We start from the raw sequence: 19,225 nt of genomic DNA, 5'->3' as shown, positions 1-19,225 counted from the left end.
TGTCAGAGTACTTCATAGGAACTACAGTTAAATTATTTCATGCCCCCATTCTCCTACATGGACCATGCTCCCCCATTTAATTTTCCACCCCACTGTCCCCCCTCAGCAGTGGCAGGGCCTCATGTGGTTTCCCTGGCCAGGATGGAGCACAGGAGGTGCTGCCCTGCTGGAAATCTGGGCCATGGAGGAGAATCGAGAACACGGGGCATCCAAGCCGCGGTTCCTGTGGGCACTGCTGCTGCTCAGGCAGGGAACTTCTCTGCCCAGCTGACCTGGCAAACACAGCTTCAGCATTTCAGAGTCATGATCTTTTTCAGCAAGGAAAATGACTGTCTTTGTCCCTCCCCTGGGGGAAAATAAGTGTCAAATAACCAGAGTTCTCCGTGGGACAAAATTTGTTGTTGTCAACTCTCCTGCCACAAGCCCAGAGCCGCTCAGCCCTGCCCGGAGGAGGTCAGCAGGGTGTGAAGGCTGCCCTGCATGCGCCCTGCCAGCAATGAAAGGGACGAGCATCAGCAATGGCTGGGAAAGCGGGGTGAAAACAAAAACCCAAACCACAATCTGACATTGAATGCCAGAACACCATCAGTGAAGCTTCCCTGGCCCTCCTTATCAAGACTGACAATTTTGCATGAACGCTGCCAGACTGTGCACAGCACCGCAGTGCCCCCGGGACTGCCTCCCCCCCGCTACACACAGCCGTGCTAGGTGGCCCAGCACACACCTGAAGCTAGCACCCAAAGGGTTAATTCTGCTCAGGGAAGTATCACTCATTTGAAGAATCAGTCACTAGACACCAGGTAGTTTCCATGGCCAGTAATTAAACCAATTTGGACATCCAAAGGGCAGTTCTCTTGCCAAGGTGCAGCAGCTCCTGGCAGACAGTCCTCCCAGCTCTCCTGCATCCCGCCGTTGCCATGGCAGCATGGAGGATGTGCACCTTAGTGCTTATTAGGCTCCAAGAAGCATTTCCCATGTGAATCAGGCTGCGCAATCACAGGCACAGAACTGTTAAACCATCACGGTATGAACATTAGCAATGGACACAATTACACGAAACTCAAAAAGGTGCTCATCTTCTTTGCATGTTGGCTGTCCCTATTTAAGGCTTTATCTCTTGACTTCCAAACCACTTCAGTAAGCAGTGTCTGCTACATGGAGACATCAGGTAAACAGACATCCTTTGCATTTGACAAAGGAGCCCTTCTCCCTTTCCACTCCTGTTACAGTAATTCCTTTAATATTTACCCCCCATGCAGTGTTTATTCTGCAGTCAGAAAGGAAATTCATCTGCTGTGCCTGTGCTAGCGACCCCCTGGAATTGCCAGCAGCAAATGTAAACTCCAGCGTGACCTCCTGGGTCTGTAAAGCCCGTTGCCCTGGATCACGCTCTGCTGTTTTAGTTTTTTAGGATTCCACAGATGCCAAAAGTAATCTTAGTTTACATTAAATACAGGCAGGTCGAAGACACAGCACTGAAGCCAAGAGCACTACTTGCATGAGTAGGGCCTACTCACAGGCAAAGGGTTACTGGTAGAAATAGGGATTAAAAGACTGAAGCCATCAGACCGTAAGTCTCTTTTTTGCTGTGTCAGGCCTTGGCTATGTAAACTGGTCACTGGAGCCGAAAGACTTCCAGGATGACGTTGCCTGGAGATCACAGCCCCACCTACATTCCCCCAAGGCTAGGCTTGGGGCTTTTGAAGTTTCTGCCATTTTGGAGGACACCCAAGCCTAATTACAGCAGGGACTAGGTGCTGCCAAAAGCACAGAAGCTGCTGAAAATGTCGTCATGATCTAATATTGCAAAAGTGGCTCGGTGAAGCTGAGCAGTTGGTTGAGGCTCTGGCTCCCAGCAGAGCAGTATATTAAGGAGTGAGGCGGTGACAGGTAGTGACGAAGCACCCACAGCAGTGACCCTTTCAGGGCTCTGACAATACCCTGCACCAGGACAGAGCGTGCGCTAGCTGGCTGGCGTGAGGGTCTTCCGAAGTACATGAGGGCTGCGACCTTTGACAAGGTCAGTAACAGGTCTAGGGTGACCCAGTGTGTTAATTTGAGACATCTGCAGCAGAGAGGGAACCCTGCGATGTTGAGTCATGTCACACAGCCACTACTTTGAGCCAGTGACTTGGCTACAGCCTGGGATGCTGCCCTGCCTCCCACTTGTTAGCTGTGGCACAGGCAAGAGAGGTTTTGCCCAGACTGTGGCTTGAGAGACCTGAGAGTGTGAGACAAAGTGGCTCTGGTCTCTCTCTCTTTCTCTCCTACTTTCAACTAAAAGGAAGTCTGCCTTTGACAATGCATCCTCCACCAGTGAACTCAGCGGTCTTCTGTGATGGCTCCAGCTCTGTCACACGCTCTATAGCGGTGGACATCACAGCACTGACATCTTTGCAGGTTGGGGGCTAACTCTGGTTAGGAATTCCCTGCACACGTCGCCTTGGTACCACTTTCTCTCTGGCCATACACAATGCATACCTCCTAGGGAGGATGACTGGCAGCCTGGTAAAAACCGCTGTGCTGACAAGAGCACCAATCTCTATGGGGTGGGTAGGAGTGATGAGGATAATGTCAACACAGGGACAAAGCAGAGAGCCTTTTCCTAGCAGCCTCCAGTAACAGCACCATTTCAAACCCCCACGTTTGTGCAAGCCGATATTTCAGTGCCTTCAGGTTGCTATGGACAACCAAAGACTTCTAAACTGTCTTACAGAGCAGCGCCCTGTCACACAATACACAGCAACACTTGGCATTTTTATTACCAGGAGGTCTATATCAGAAGGTAAGAAATACTGTCATCGCTTTGCAACTGAAGATACTAAAGGTATGATCACTCTTCGGTAAAAGTGATCCCTCAGGTAAACCCCACCCATTTAAATGCTCTAGTACCTGAAATCACCTCCTCAAACATACAGCCCCTTCAGAGAACCCACACAACGTCTGGGGCTGAAGCACAGGCAAACTATGTGGAAGTGAGTCACTGGGATAAGAAGAACAGGCTCTAGAAAACGACAGGGGGATTACTGGGAAGAAAGGTCCCTGGAGTGAAGTTTCCCCACGCGCATAATCCCGGCTGCAGCGAAACTGCGTGTTTGTTTACAGAGCAGCCTGCTGACTGCACGCACAGCGAGCGGTGTTTCCAAGGGCATACACAGAGCCGTGAAGAGAAAGCCAGGGACGGTGCAGAGCCTCCATGCCCCCCCGTCCGGCCAGCTGGCATCCGCCGCGTGCAGCGCATCCTCATCCACATGGCTTCAGAAACCCGAATATTTAAAAAAACGCCCACAAGTTCTTTCTTTGGATCTATCTCATGAACATTAACGTGGCGTTAGTAACACTGTGCCTTCTGGAGGCAGGGAGTACTGTTACCTGCAATTCAGACACGGGAAACGAGGTGGAGCAAAACGAAGTGACCTACCCAACATCGTGCAAGAGGCCCATGGCAGAGCTTAGGTCTCCAGAGTTTGCTGACAGCATTGCAGTTTCTATCAGGACAAAGGCAACGATGAAATTTAGTAGCGTTACTCCCATTTTAAGCTGGTGAAAATACCTGTACAGTCTGCAGAGTTACAGAAACTCACCCTCCGCAACCTGTTGCCTTAAGCATAGAAATACACTTTCATTTGCTCTAAAATGAAAACTATGATACAAAATGGTGCAGGATAGTTAATAAAATTACAGTCTCTGAACCGTTCTTTGGCTTGGCACAGAGAAAATGTCAAGGAAAAAGATCTACGAGTAGATTTTGCTTATCCTTCTCCATCTATACTCAATGCATGCCCTCCTGTCTTTCAGCAGATCTGCAAAGTGCCACCTAATTTATCTTCCCACCAACACAGACACAGAGAGCACACCTCCATGATTAATGGAGTTTTATACGCAAGGAGTTGGTTACATTGCAGCAGACAATGAGAAATTTGATTACCACTAATACGGTATTGACACAAATGTCAATGCTGTAAGGCAAGCAATATCGTTTTGAATCAAGGATCCCTTTCATCATTATTATTTTTGTTTGCTTCTTCCATTTTAATAAGCTGTTGCTCTGTGTATTACCCAAATACTCCTGACTAAAACTATCTGGGGACAATTTAGTTTTTATGTAACACTTCATTAAGTAGGAGGCACCTTTAACAAAAAGGTGCTATGTGTTCACGTAGCCCTATTATCATTTAAACACACAATACTCCAGGCAAAAACTCCGGTCAGCTGATGCCTTTATCTCAGTGATAACTAATCTGTTGTTTTATCAAAGTCAAATACAGCGGGAAGTGGGAATAATGGCTTTTTTTTGTCTCTGGAGAATTGCACCGATCAAATCACTCAAATCTTGACCAGTCAAAAATTAAATTAAGCCTGGCAATCCCATCACTCAGCGGAACGACTGAGGGAGTCTGATCTGCAGGTGGGGATCTTTCCTTGCAAAGGGCCCACCACAGCATGGGTGGGAGGCTTCAGCTGATCAAGACTTGTGTTCCCCTGGCCACCCCTTCGCTTGGGAAGAGGAGCATCCTTCCCAGCTGGGCAAAGGCATAACAGCGCTACTCTGCTGGGTTGTCTGGTGGGAGCAGTGGCTCGGTGCAGGGCTGAAGGGCTTTGCACTCAAACGCCTTTCCTGGTTCTGGACTTCCTTGGCCAGGCTGCCGATTTCAGACTGTGGTGCCTGACCTGGGCCTTACCTCCTGTCTCCTTCCCCACACCCGTCCCTTCCTTGCCATTGCAGAGGTCTAGGGGTCTCCCACCCGTGAAGGACGATGGCTTCAGCTGTTTTCCCTGTCTGCCTTTTCATGAGTGAATCTCATTTCGATGCTTTGTGACGGTGCCTCCAGCCTCTTTGGGAGCTTCCAAGCACTGCCTGCAAGCCCCAGGTCTCAAATGGCATCCAGCTTGGCGGATGGAAATGGGTCCATGAAGAAACCCAGTTACCCTCACTGAGTGATCATTAAATTTCCATGTCTTCAAGAAGGAATTAGCTTAGCTTCTGACACAAGAATTTCAATAAGGCCTAGAGAAATAGGCAGGATGGGAGAAGAAGCAGAGTTTCTGGGGGCTACGAAGGGAGCTTTTAGTGGCATCCGTGCAACAATTAAAATCCTTAAACACAGCATGGAGGCTGCACAAGAAATTATACCAAGCCTTGAAGCTGAGAGCGGAGTGGAGGGAGAGGAACGGGAGGCAGGGGAGAGACAAGCCTTATGGCCAAATGGCAAAGTTCATGCATCGCTTTGAACTTTATATCTGTCCTTCAGGAAACGAAAGCACAGACCAGGCAAAACAAACACAACAGAGCTTACCTGGGCAAAACCCGAAGTGGAAATTGGCAAAACCAAAAAAGAACTTTAAGAGCTAAAGAAATAAAAAAACCTCCATACTTTTTATTAAAAGCTGAAAGTCTGCAAAGGCATTTGTAACCACCTGAATGGAGCAAAGTATGAGATAGAAAAGCACTGTGAGGCAGGTAAATAATCTCCTTGTCTCCGTCCTGCTGCAGGATGCAATAGGGCAGCATCTACGTCTGACCTGCTCCTTGGGGCGATGGTCCGAGGTACTGTCTGGAGTGGGGTGTGAAAGGAGGACACACAAGCTCAAACTGGTAAATAAAACAGAAAAAATATTATCACAGGACTGGAGTGCTTTCATTGAACTGGTATTTCTTCTGCTGTTACTAGTTTGCTTACTATTACGCCTGAAAATTGGGAGTAATAATAGCTGAAAATAAAGCATGCCAGTAACGGAAAGCTAAACTGTTTGAACAAGTGAGTGAATCGCTCGTGCTGCGGGTATCAGCTCGGTTACAACAAGTGTCCTCTTTTCTTCTTCGGATGTTATGGCCTCTGACTTGTTTCATCTGATAAACACGTTACACCTGCCGGTCAGCAATTGCGTAGGTGGGCATTTCTTTCTTCCTCAAGACCTAGATATTCTCACAACCCAGTGTTATCCTGGATTTATTATTTAGTGGTGACAGCAAGTTTAAAAGCCAAAATGAAGGAACTGAGTCACAAACAAGAACGAATTGATACTACTTCAAACTTGGGAGAGTCAGTTCTATAAATAAGGAATACAGCCCCATAGACGAGATAGAAAAAGGCTTATTTTGAGTCTGCCAAGGTGCTCTCCAGCCACGGAAAGTCAGAGGGCAGCTCTGCTCTTCACCTTCTAAGCGTTACGTGATAGTATTCCGACTCCCGCAACATTAAAAGGAAGACGACAAAGATCACTACCCAAATCGTTGGTCATTAGTGCAATCTAGTAAACAACCATAGACATGAGCTACAATTACACCAGTGAATATAAAAATTGTATGGAAATGCCAGCCATTTCACGCTGCAGGCTATGAAACAGGCAACAGCTGTGACAAGGAAAAACATTCCCGTCCCCATCACTGGGGATTTTAAAAACTGAGTTAGACAAACACCTGCCTGGTGAAGGTAAAGCTAGGCATGCCCTGGGGCAAAGGGGTAGCCTAGACAACTTTGAAAATGTTATCCAAGCCCTATTTGCTACAGCCATACATGTGCAACACTTCACAACTGCAGAACTGACTGTTCAGAAGTCGGTGTCTGCTGGCAGATGAGATCACGGTTACTACAGTAACCACAGCGATTTTCTTTTCTAAGGGATAGACAGAGGAGCTTTTTTCCTCAAACTGTAAGTATGCTCAACTCACATGCTTAAATGCCTGCTGCTTCCAGGCTCTACAAACTAGTCCTGAAACAAAGAGTAGCAGCAGTGTTTGGTCCAGGCGTGGGCAGTGGTGGTACCCCCCAGTACCCACACCTGACATCGCAGGGCTGCTGCAGAATTTAGCACCGCTCTCCCAAGAAATTTAAAAAACAAACAAACAAAAAGCCTCCACAAATCTCCTTCCTCCAGATGCAATGCTCAGGTTTAAAAAATTGCAAATTAAAAACTAACTGAAATAGCTACAGAAACGGAGAACAGTAATAATCAAGAAAATCTAGGGTTCTCATTGGTAGGCCAGGAACAAGCTTGGTGTGAGACTGGAGATTGCTGTGCACCCTGTAAATAAGCTACGTGGACTGCCCTCTACAGTATATCATTAGACTGCACTTAGTTGGCACTTTCCTAAGTCACTAGGAGTATTTTAAAATTCAAGTTGTACATTTAATTTATCCTCCCACTTACCCATACCGTTTGAATCTAAGTGTGAAAGCTTGATCTGCCACATTTCTCTTTCTTTACTTTAAACATTTCTCCATTGCTTTACGTTTACTTTCCCTAACAGAGAAATAAATGTTATTCTTCATTTGGTAACCTACTAAAAACCCCTCTGTTGGTACTCATGTTGCTGATAGGGATATTCTCTAATGCTTTTAATCCTCCAGTCCTTATTCGGGGAGTCATTACTTGGGAAAAACTGCTTTTGAATCATCAGACTTGGCCTGAAATTGAACTGATGGAGCCTTTATTCAACCCAGATAGAGCACTGGTTTCGATGGCACGATGAGCATTAAATGCTCACCAGTAAGAGCAAAGGCTTTCTAAACTGTCCCTCACGTATGCAAGTGGGACTTAACACCTCCCATCCCAGCACTGGTCAACTGCAGAGATCGTCCTAAGCATATTTCTAATGCCGTGTAAGTCTGATGTTTTGTATGAATTTACTGATGCCTAGCTTTATGCCTTCTATCCCATTCTCATTGCCATATGTGTAAAACTTGGGGTTTTTTTCCCCCTCTATGAAAGTCTTCCACTGGGATCTGCTTCTCTGTACTGGGCACTTTTAACAGCATCACAAACTCCTTTTCCCCAGCACATAGTTTCCCATCCTATTGTATTTATGTCTCTGCTTGACTTTCTCTGCCAGCACATTTGTTGAGAAAATAACAGCCCTTGGGGGCAGATAGTTCTTATATTTTCTTCGTGCCTAAAATAATTGTACCTACTTATTAAAAATCTCACTGACAATATGATACAATAACTTTTGTGATTTATTTATCTTTCAGTGAGCTTTAAAGAGAGATCCTGCCTCTTTTCCACCTTTGTACTGTATAGTCCATCATCAAATGCAGCCCTGTGCTCTGATGTTCGTAACATACTACAACAAGAAATTGGTCTTTGAATTACATTTATTCTACCCTTATCTAGTTGATTTACTGGTTCCTCAAATATTTGCTTCCTTATACTATCTTAATTGAAGATTCCTCCTGCCTGTATTTTCTTTCACTGCTATTCTACAGAGAACAACACTTTCCTAGCAACACTTTCATGCTGTCCTCCTCATTTTCTGTGTACAGCACCGTACCTATTTTTTGCCATTGCTTTAGTCTTCAAAAAATCCAACTAAAAGATTTCAAGGGCATTAAAACCAGCTGGATTCCATGATGCATTTTTTCTTTTCCCCAAGGAAGCTGAAGGCACAAGCAAAACATTTATAGGAGGTACCAGCATCCTTAAGGAACCTCCTTAAGGTCCCTTGCCCTTGTCTTCTGTATGCCCAGTATTTTTCTGGTAACTTGGTATGCAAGGCAAAGGACCTATTAGTTGTGGGTTTGTTTATGTTTTCTGGTAGACATGCCTGGAAACATGGCCAAAACATCACCAGTTTCTGGTCTGTTCCTGCTGTTCTAGCTTGGAGTAACTCAACCATAATTAATGTTCCACTGGTATAATGGAGATCAGCATCTGGCCCCACAACTTGCCCAAAGCAATGTCTAATATACCCAAAATCAAGAAGTTTAGCCTTCCTGCAGTGTTAAGAAAGTAGTCGTGGTTCCCTCTGAATGGGGTATCCCAGACATACTGACTGATTGCACTGTTGGGTAGGGCGCAATGCAAAGCAGCTCCTTCACTCTATGCCTTGCTAATGAGAGATCAATAGTAGATATTATAATGAATTTATTCTTGTGACCAGCGAGGTGGCCTGATCCTGGCATTGCTCCACATCTGCCAGCACTATCCGAATCAGCTTCGGGGGGCACCGGTACTTTTTTTAGAAGAGGCTGCTGATTTCAAACCTCTGCCCTGCGGTGGAAGCTCTCGGCTGTGTGCCAAGGCTCTCGCAGAGACCAGCCTGGAAAGCGGGAAGAGCCCCAGCAGACTGGAACAGCAGAGACATGGTTTTTCCAAACAAACAATGAAGCTTTGCTAGCTCAGCCTCACTATCAGTTGGATCTGTACCTGTGAATGAAAAGCAGATGAAAAGATCTACAAATTTAATCTGTTGGGTGGCGGTGGTTTTTTTTTTAAATCAGGTAACTGGAGTATGGGAACTCTCATCACAGAGCAGACTAACAACCCAAAATTGTAAGTGAGCAGTGGCAACTGCTTGGAATAAAACAAAAAAGAAAAGGTAACAGGTTCTTCCAGAAAAATACCAAACAGAAAAGGCAATTCTTAAATATATTAGAGAAGAGGCAGACACGTCATAGGGCTGGTACAACTCAACGGCAAGGACTAAGAACTTCACTTTACGCTTTCTCCTGCACCGTACCAACCTCTTTGATAAAGTGGTATTTTGTGGCAAGGATTTACGCAAATTAATTCTGAGCATTTCTTTGATTGGTTTAGCTCTTCTTGGTTTTCGTATCTTTGAGTGTCCCCTGTTTATCCTTAAAAGAGAAAATGGAAATGGTGCACCTGATTATCTCCTCACAATATCACAGAGCGTGGCATGGCACATGATGGCACTCCTTGTTCTTTTCTAGTACCTTCTAAAGTTTCCCAGGGCTATTAATTGGGCTAATTTGTAGCCCAATTTTGAAGCCTCCTTTTTCGCAAAAAAATAATCATCCAGTTAGAAGGGAGTTTAGCCCTTGAGAGCAACAGAAAATCTCAGTTTTTCCTTTCCTGCTGTGTGCTGAAACAGACCTGTATCTTGTCTTTTTTTTTTAATTAGATCCAAAGAAGGTGACTAATAATGACCACAAATAGGAAAGCTTTGCCTGAAGTTGCTAATAATATTCTATCACGTTATCTTTAAATAATTTTTCATGGATTATAGACGTTTATAATTATGAATCCCCCCAGCTTCATTTTATCTAGTACAGTAACATAATCAAAATCATCCTGCTCCAAACTCTATATAGCAAATCCTCTTTTTAAAGCCCTTGTTCAACGTCCTCCCTCATTTTCATTTTCTTTGCTGCTGCTGCTTATTATACTAAAGCCTGGCATCTGAAAATTGAACTGTAGCGTTAACCATTTTTTCAACACAGCCCATACCTATTCTTTCTGGATGTTAATACTGTAAGTATATTTTAAAACACCAGCCTGCCTGCAGTGAAATGCCTTGCATTCCCATTGTGTTACTGTAAATACCATTATTATGAAGAAATGATTGACTTTAACGCACTGTTCAAATAGTCTGCAGAGATGTCTGTGGTGCCAGTTTCATTCCCGTGCTTTAATTATAATTTTAATCATCCATGATCTTCCATTTGTTTGTGCTAGAAGTTAATTATTTTTTTTTCTATCACAAAGCACTGGAAGGATGTCTTAGTATTAATAATTTTTATTATTAAGTAGATTTGCACTTCGCTCCTGTTCACTTGCTCCGCTAGATCCTCAGTTTCCAAAGCTGCTTCTAAAAACCCACGAAACATCTAATTTCATCTGCCTCCCACCCTCTGCACCTAACCAGGACATTTGATGACTCGTTTAGACTTGGACTTGCATTAGCAGAGAGTCACACCGCAGGGTTAATACAGGTACATACCTACAGGGCAGCCGAGCAGCCAGGGTCCCACAGCTCTGGGGACCTCTCAAACCCTTTTCCTTGCCCTGTGGTCAATAATCTACATCAGATGTCCTTCACAGCTTGCGGCAGACTATATCCTTTTCTCTCAGTTCTTCAAATTGCCATGAGAGGGGAGATATAAGAGTGAGGAACCGAATCTGTCACATGTCTCTGCTTTTAACACTACCCCCGTACTATCTTTGGCAAACAGATACAGGAGAACTTGCTCCGCTCTGCCACCTGGACACCCGGTAGTCACATAACATGGCACCAGTCCTGAGACAGTAACTCCAGGTGAGTGGTGGATGATACTTGTTTGGGGCAAAGCACTCGACTAATGCAATCCACCTCTTTCATCGTACAGCGAGCTCACCTTAGGCTGCAGATTGCAAGACTTGATTGCAAAGGAGCAACGTGTTGCTCAGTTTCTGAGGTCACTTGAACCCCACCGAAAGCTCTGCCAGGAGCTAGAGGCACTCTCATCCTGAAAGCAGGCGCAGCAAGGCATCATACTCAGAGGCTCCCGGGTGACTGTCATTGCCTTGCAGCAGGTAGAGGGGCCTACCTCATTAATCAAGCTTATCCTAATATAAGGTTATACCTTTATATGATTAAAAATCAGCCTGATAAGAACATGCCTGAAGTCCAAATACAGAAGATCTGGAAAAGGACTGAAAACTCGCACTGGGCTGACCGAGCCTCCTGCTCCACACAGCCTTAACTCTAGCAGGGAGATGAAGGACTCACAAGCGCCCTACCAGCTCCTCGGCCGCAGCAGACTACCTGGCAGGCTGCAGCTCTGCAAGAGAAAGCACGAAGGAAAAAACCACTACTGATTTTAGGAAGCGATACCGGGGCTGCAGAACCCGACCCCCCAGTCTGCTCGGCTGCTTGGCCACCTGCGAGAAGTACCGGCTCACCTGCCCATGTGCATCCGAGAAGGCAGAGAAAGAAATAACTCTCCACCTGATTTTCCTCATCGGTCTTCTTTGGATGCCTGCGCACACTACACAGCCTGCGGGTCGGCTCCAGGGGCAAGCAAAGAAATATTACTTAGAAACAATTAAAGAGAGGCTCAAGCTGTGACGCTGGATTCATTTTTAAAAAAATCCCAAAGCGTGGCAGGTATTTGGATATCTGCTATTAGTTCACGTCCACGCCTGGAAACGCAGCAAATCTGCGTTACTTTTCTGCTTCTGTAATTTCAATGAGCAGGCATTGGACGTGCTGCGAGGTCATTTGATGTTACGCTTTTCTGCTTTTATCTGTTTTGCGGATTTACATTGCTTGCCCGCGTGCGAAGCGTTTCTCCTTTTGCAGCGGGCTGCAGGCAGCTGCCTGCGCAGGGCCGGGCTCGGCGCGCCTGCTCTCTCCTGGCAGCCTGGTGCTGGGGAGGACGGGGGGGGACAGGCCCATCAGGAGCCGGTTTCGTGCCGAGGGGGTGACCCACAGCAGATTCACACCAAGGTTTTCACCCGCTGCAGTGCCTGCCAGAGTTTTCCCGTGAGGGGTTAATCTTCCTACGTGAACTGTGCCGAAATACTGTACTTTCAAATGTATCTAAAATAACATAAATATTACAGCAATGTGTGTAAAGCACAAAAAGGGGGAATCAGAACAAGGGGAAGGGGGCCTCTCTGAATTAAATTAAGAACTATCAGTTTTTTTCCCATCAGGCTTTTTTGGTCAGTAGCTCCTGTATTTTACATCCAACAGCAAACACAGTAGCCATTTCCAGAACAGCTGTATCACTGACGTAAAGACACCGAGGCAAATACACTCATCAGAGGTAAATACACTCACCAAGTAGCTACAAGGAAGGCATTAAACTAGGGCTAAACACACCGAACATGTCTTAATCTCTCTGACATCAGGACATGGAGAGCAGCCACCAGAGCGACCTGAAAAAAGCAGAAGCTGCAGGGTGGAGTAAAATCTTCGTGCCACCAAAACTTGGGGTGAGGCCGTGGTAGACCTCAGGGGCCAGGAGCTGGCCAGGCTTCCAGGTCTCTGCCCTCCTCCTCCGCCCAGAGAGGCTGAGCTGCCTCGCTTATGTAGCAATGGAAACGCAACCCTCCGATGAAAACAAGACTGGTGGCTTTCAGGCAGCTGGACTGGAGTGTGAGGCGGCCGTTTCCCCCCCTGCGTTACCCAGGACGGGCACAGAGCTCATGGGGCCTCTGCCAGGCAGCAGAACCAGGTCCTGAAAGCCAGGAGGCCCTCGGGGGGGCTCAGCGTGGGCCTGCCTCGCTGCCCGCATGCCCGCTAGCAGTGTGCATCTCAGCCGAGGGGGACAGCAGCCCCAAAGGGGCCAAGAGATGCAGCCAGCACTCTGGCCTGAGCACCTGGGACAGCTGTGCGGTGCCCGATTACTGCTCATCTCAGCTCATGCTGTGCTTCTGTACAGCTGCGTCGCAGCGTACGCCTATACTCAGTTCTGCATTATGCGTATTTTTATGCATATATTCAGTTCTGCTTTATCCCTGTGTAACTCTCCTACTCGTATGGCTCCCTGGAGCACTGCGCAGAGCTGGCTGCCACCAAGCAAGGTCTTCAGTATGTCTGCAGTGGTTATGCATGCCAAGGAGCAGCCCCACCAGCCTCACCCAAGGCCCTCCTTCACAATACCTTTCTTACTAAAATCTGCCTGGAGCAAAAATCTGACCCTCCCGGAGTGAGTGACTTCAGACTCCTTTAGTGGCTATTTCTAACCTCCAGGCTTTCCTCAGAGAGGCTGTTCTCCAGCATTCCTTCCAAGTGATAGTAAAGCTGAATCAGATGTGACTTACAGCGGTGACTATTAGCTTCCTAACAGCCCTGCCATTCCTTTTAAAGGCCACCCAGAACAATCATCTCCTTTTTTGCCTCAGTGGAAGAGTAATTAGCACCTAAACCATCAACCTGTATGCTGAGTGCTACGGTTGTGAGCTGCGCGCTCATCAGCTCCCATTTCATGCTGCCTATCCAAAAAGCTGAAATCATTCTCACTACATCGTCATATTCACGTATCGTTCTCAGTTAGTTGGACTTCACTTGGTTATTGGCAGAGAACAGCCTGTGCTTCTTGACTGATACTAGGGCCAGAGCGGAAAGATGCTGATCTAGAACAACCATTGTGTCCATCTTTTGCATTACACTGTCTTTGTTTTCTGCAGAGGTTGTGCTTTCGCATTAAATACTGTCTTCCTTTTAATGTTGCTCTGCTGGATTTAGCTCTGTATAAAATGATTACTACCTTAAAAATAATTTTACAAAAAGCGGGAGCAGCCAATGCTTAGAAGTGAATCCTCAGCTTCCTCTTTTCTCCTCAGTGAGACATGAATCAAAAGCCAGCTCAGGCATAGGTAAAAGGCTAACATCATTTCCCCAGCAGGGAGAGGAGGAAACGCTCACCTTGGAACCAGCACGGTACACGGGGTTTTGTGGGGATGGAGCAGAGCACCCCTCACATACCCTCACCCTGCCTTCCGTGTTTTGCCCGCGCCGGCCCAACGGCATCGTCACCTCACCCTCTCCTTTTCTGGTGGCGGACAGCCGAGGAGACGATGACGATTGATAAGCTCCTACTGCTGCTGCCAAAGCCACTTAGCGCTGACTCGGGTGAGAGGCATCACAGGACCTCATTTACCAGCTCCCCACAGGAGTCTAGCACAGGGTTAGGGGCAGGCAGGTACGCCTGGAGCTGCCGCTGCCGTTTCTGCAGCCCCCCTCTGTTCGTAGCCCCCGCACACTTCAGGGAGTAGACTCAGACTCAAGTCCCTGAGCCCTGTCTTTCACATAAGACTGTTCACAGCCTCGGGAAACGAGAAACCAGTAAGAAATATCATGCTTTAGAACTTGAATAGGGTTCAGCTGGCTGAAGACAAGCTTCAGAGCCTTCTCCAAAGTCTGTGAAGCTGGTGGTAATGCAAAGACTCCCCTTGACTTCAGAGGGATGAAGTCCCAAGGGAAGAGCGAGTTGATAGCTGACCTGCTTGCCTCGCAGCGCAGGCTGAGAAAGGGAGCTGTAGCAGAAATCTCTTTGGTGCATCGTTACAAGCAAGTCCCCTGACGCTGCAGATGCTACAGGAAAGATGAACATGAGGTCTGGGTCTCCCCGGGTTTTTTGTTGTTTTGCTTTTGCTGAAAGCTGCTGTTATGGGGAGACTCCTTTGCTGATCTGATTTTGCCCAAGTGTTTGTGCTTCAGAGTCACTTAATTTAGTTAACAAACAAATTACAAACTCACACAAAATCTTGGCATTTCAGAGCATCCCAGTGCTCATCTATACTCTCCTTGCTAATATTTGCCCATTCCCTTCCCTCTTTCCCCAGCCACTCCGCTGCTATCAAAGCTTTCTCGTCAGACTCTTTCCTTAGACTTTAGGCTCACAAACAAACAGCATCCTTTGTTGTTTCCCCCCCTAGAATACCGGGATATAAAGGACAAACCACAGCGCTGATACAAATATCAAATTAGCAACAACAAACAAGAGCAAAACCCTTCATATAGGAGTTTCCACAGGAAAGCCCAGGGACAAAACAACACGATGTGTTTCTTACCCCCCACACACCTTCCCAGGCTTTGTTAGCAGTGTTACATTTACAGTCCTCAAGCGAGCAGCCGGGGCCCCGAGCACGCTGGTGATCAGTACTGCGTTGAGGGCACAGCGAAGCAGGAGACCACACCCCATCGAGACACTAAGGCTGGGCAGGGCAAGCATTTTTATCATCCAAATTCTAACAATTACGTAAGCGAAGGGTCTCTCCTTCACTGCTGGGATGGGCTAAGGAGGTACACACAGCCTGTTTTGCTCAGCTGGTGTGCAGTAACCCACGGAGCCGTGGTAACCTGCTGCCTTAGGGTTGTCCCTTTGTGCCCTAACGCCTTGTTCTGCACAAGTGCTGGGCTGTGCCTCCAAAATACACATAGTAGAGGTAGGAAAAACGGTGTAAATTAACCCATTTCTTTTTTTAAAAGAAACAAATCTCTCATTTCTAAAAAAACCCTGTCCACAAAGTATTATTCATGATAGCCTAACATCTGTTACTTTTTAAGTAGGAGTTTGAAGAAGGTTGTCAGTCCACAGTTACCCTGTATTAAAATCCTGTAGGTCAATATGGGAATAACTTCCCTTTATTGAATAGATAAATTATACATACCAACAAAAATTTATCATAAATGAAAAATCAGGGGCTTTTTTCCTCCAGCTCTCACAATACCTTTTCGCATACTGTATAATACACAGTATGTGTGGTTTCCATTATGGAAAAAATGGTTTGTTGACTGTGACAGGCTGTAATTAGACTGCAATATAAAGCAGGGCCAGTGTAACACTCCATGTTCATACACTCTGCATCACAATGGGATCTCAGTCTTGGTTGCCTGTTCCTTGTGCCTGCCGTAATAACCAGCATTAAGAACAAGAGCGGGTAAAAGCTCTTTTCTTTGCATATAGTATACAAAGTCGGCCTACGGGTTCCATAAAAAGAGTGATACTACGCTGACCGTACCAAATATGAATGGAGCTAAGAAATGAGCTTCTCTCCAACACTGAATTTGATCAGTGAATTCCAAAAGCATCACAGACAATTCAACCTGGGTAAATGTCAGACCTGTCTATAAATCAGATTAGTTTTGAAGATTCTCCATCATGAGGCTTCTACTACTTTCAGCAACCAGGTAGAGCATGATTTTTCCAGGGTTTGGAATTAAACACAGTTCCATGAGTCTGTAAGTTAGTTCAGCTTGCAAAAATGCAAGTTCATTTTTATTTTACCCAGACTGGGTTCTACTTTAATGCTGGACTGGCTCCAAATCCCTGAAAGTGTTGAAGATACAATCAGCTGCCCTATCTGAGGAAGGCCAGGGACAATTCTAGATGGTGGAGGTTGCAAGAGACTGCTACCGACGTATCTAAAGGACAGAGTAGTATAGCAGGTACAATGGGAAGGGGTGGGGGGGGGAAATCAGAGATACTGTGTAGGAATAGAAAGAGAGACAATGTTGGATCACAGGAGAGCACATAGGGTCAAAACCCTAAGATGAGTGAACTCATGAAAGATCTTGAAAAGAAGCGTGACCTTGGTCATGCAGGAATTCAAAGAGAGGAGCAATTACAAGGTCACACTGAAGAAAGCTCAACTTAGCTGTGTATTCTCTGGATCGGAGGGAGATTTTGTGCATACTAGGATGCAAGAGGGGAAGAGGCTGCAGCAGCCAGTGCAGGAGATGTTGAAAGAGACCTTTAGGTGGAAGGAGAGAAAACAAACACGAGCGCAATAGGTGTTATCTGAGCGGGGTTATTGTGATCTCTTCTGAAGAACTGGTGAGGAAGCTGGCAAGGAAAGGACTCTGCTGGGCTTGTTGCAGCAGCTATGCTAGTGAATAGTTGCCGGTCACAGAGCGCCACGTGTCACCAGGGTGAAAGCTCTGGAAGGTTGTTTCCCATCTCTGGCTTTCTTTGCTTTCCTCTGTGAGCAGCTCCCATTCAGATGCTGTGATAAAGCAGGTTTCTCATTTGCATTTTCCAAAACAGGCTGATGGTTTGTTTGCTTTTTTAAAATTCTTTCCTATGACCTTGGCTGGAGAAAGCCCACAAATTACTTCTGCTACTTGACTTGACCACTCATAGGAAGCAGAGAGGAACATTGCAGCAGTTCTCAGCCCGTGCACGTCATTGGCAGCTGCCTGGTATCTCCCAGGTTTCAGCTCCAAGAACTCAGCCTTTCAAGCAAGCCAGTTTGATACGAAAAACCACAGTATAGATAGGAAATAGAACATTGCATATGTCTAATTACTGTTCCTCTGCTGCCCTAGCAATTAAGAGCAATACTAAACGATCTGTGGGCTGTCACCCTTGCACCCTGGCTGTGTGTGTTCTGAAGGGTTGATTTCACACTGAGGGGGGCACACGGCACACAAGAAAACAAAGACCCCTATTTTTTCCAAGGCAGCGACTGCTTGTGAAAGCCCTTGCAGCAGTTTGTTACGGCCTGTGTCATGGAAAATGCTGCCAAACATTCAAAAGAGAGAAGCAAAGATCTGAAAGATCTGCAGAAAATAAAGCCAATCACCAGGGCTGGGATTTTCCAAGGGAAATTAAGTGGGACAACCGTACTGAAGAGTGGACCTAAAATACTGTGAATATTGCTGTCTTGCTGTGACCAAATTAACTTTTGTGTGACTTAAAATAGAGCTGACAAGTCCGTATGTGATCCGAAATAGCTTCATACAATGCAAGGCTCTTTCATTCACTTCCATTGAGAAGGTTTTCTGCCTTACGCAGCCTAACCGCAGGCAAGGTACCATGCTAATGGAGAGGGTCTTAGTGAAGGGCTGAGGCTCCCAAACACAGACGTCAGATGTGAAAAAGCAAAGCTGGGTGTCATGGACGCAGCGCTTTGTAGGAGGATGTACTAGATATATTTGCTATTGAAAAACCTACCCTCTTTGTTCAAGGAAAGCTAAGTGGTTTCATTTCTCTGCTGCAAACAATTGACTTCCTCCTCCTTCTAGCAGAAGGAAGCTGCGGGGATTTTAGGCAGGAGAACGTTAACCCCAGAGAGAGGCCACGTCTGAAATACACCTACGTACACCAGTCACTCATGGCTGCCTCAGAAACACTGGTTTGCTGCTTGATCTATTTCTGGCTTCAGCAAAGGAGAAGAAGAAAAACAACCCACCATCGATTTTGCAAGTAGTTGTTCTGCAGAATAAACCAGACCAAACCCAGTGTTTATTTTGCTTCCTGGGGATCTGTCAGAGAGGTCACTGGAGGAGTTACAGAGATTTAGAACAGGAGATAAAGAGACCTTGTTTTCAGTTCAAGAGGTTGATACTTCCTGAAGCTACCCACCTGCCCTAGATTTCCCCTTCCTACAAGAGTTTGGTAGAAAAATAAAACTTATAAAGGCCAAAACCTGTGAATTCTGAAGTGGCTTTGATTCCCCAAAGGAGGGGTTTAGAGCAGGCTCTTAAAGACAGATGATAAATTATAACCCTCTGCGCAGGCTCTCAGCATGAAACACGGCCACGAGCATCCTTTCTCAACGGCGCTCTCTTACTCCTTTCTCAGCCCCTTCCCTTGCCTTTGCTGCCGCCTCAGCCCAGCTAGCTTTCATTTCTGCTGCCACACGGGGATGAGTCCTCCCTTAGCCCATCCTGCAACAGCTAGGATGTCCTCCACTGGAAAGCTGCTCTTTGCTAGCTATTTAGAGAAAAGCGGCTCCCGAGCCCCTGGATAGGCGACTGAGCTAAAATGCCCTGTGGCAGCAACGTTTTTGCCCGGCTGGAGGCTCCGTGGAGGTAGAAATGCTGGGCTGGAAGCAGGCGGGTACACCTGACCTCTGCAGAGCCCTGGATGCAAGTCTCCAGGGAGGCACCGGCACAGACGGGCTCGGGCGGGCGGAGGGGAGCAGGCGTCCTTTCTGGCAGGTTGCAGCCAAAGGCTCTGACTTTTAGTACTTGGGTTTGTGAAGGGTAGAGGCAGAAAAGCAAAGGCTATCTGTAAGATGTAGTTTCCCAGACAGGTGCAGTGCT

Source organism: Gymnogyps californianus, chromosome 7, assembly GCF_018139145.2.
Source record: "Gymnogyps californianus isolate 813 chromosome 7, ASM1813914v2, whole genome shotgun sequence".
In the NCBI taxonomy this organism is placed as follows: Eukaryota; Metazoa; Chordata; class Aves; order Accipitriformes; family Cathartidae; genus Gymnogyps; species Gymnogyps californianus.
Note: the sequence above shows the minus strand (reverse complement) of the source record.